The sequence below is a fragment of the Neophocaena asiaeorientalis genome, unplaced genomic scaffold (assembly GCF_003031525.2).
Source record: "Neophocaena asiaeorientalis asiaeorientalis breed wild unplaced genomic scaffold, Neophocaena_asiaeorientalis_V1.1 scaffold192, whole genome shotgun sequence".
Taxonomy (NCBI): Eukaryota; Metazoa; Chordata; class Mammalia; order Artiodactyla; family Phocoenidae; genus Neophocaena; species Neophocaena asiaeorientalis.
Window position 1 is genome coordinate 2,566,780 of NW_020185326.1, and position 694 is coordinate 2,567,473.

Consider the following 694-nt stretch of genomic DNA (forward strand, 5'->3'; position numbering starts at 1 on the left):
TAGCAGGAACCTCAGTGCTGAGAAATTGAAATATTAGGGAAAATCCTCACCTAAGACTTTCTGGCTCCAGCTACTAGGTGTATTTTGCCCTCTGTCGTCAACTAGTTCTTAATTGCTCCATCCAGGTTAAAGTTCCCAGGAATTCTAAGGTCCTTGCAGTCCTAAACTTTTCTCTTTCTCAATTCAGTTCAATTTATACTCTTCTTTGAACGTCTCCAGGTCTGAATAACAGTGGTCTAGCGAGGAGAGAAAAGGCATGCTCCCAACTATCTGTAACCAGGGCGACAACCCCCAGAAACGCACGCAGCCCGGGAAGCTCAGGGCTGGACCTGGATCCAAGCTTTGTCCTTGGACCAGGCGCTCTCCTCTCTTGGCTTCCCGGAGCGCAGGGGGCTTCCGGCGCCGGCCCCCTCCTCTGGGGGCCGGGCCTACCGCTCCCGCTCCCGCCTACCCGGCTGAGCGCGGCTGCGGGCCGCGGTCACGTGAGCGCGGCGCGGCGGGGGAGGGGCCCTGGTTTCCGGGCGGCGGAAGGAGACGCGGCCGCGTGAAGACGAGGAGATTTGAAAACACACTCCGGGACCGAGAGCCTGAGGCGGGTGGCGCACGCCGTCGTCCGGTGGGCTCCTTCTCGGACGCTCTCTCCACCTGCCTCCGTGTCCCGGTCCCGGCCGGGCCCTCAGGTGAGCTGCCGCCG

General features: G+C 60.7%; 1 protein-coding gene across 2 annotated transcripts in view; it reads left to right on the forward strand.

Annotated features, from left to right (window-relative positions):
• The first annotated feature begins 509 nt into the window (after positions 1–509).
• Positions 510–694, forward strand: part of TEX10 (testis expressed 10) — a 55,282-nt gene continuing 55,097 nt past the window's right edge. Inside the window, exon 1 of one of the 2 annotated variants that reach the window (XM_024734402.1) lies at positions 510–680. The gene's annotated coding sequence lies outside the window, so the exon portion shown is untranslated. The remainder of the gene's footprint in view (positions 681–694) is intronic. The other variant, XM_024734403.1, reaches the window with a different exon arrangement.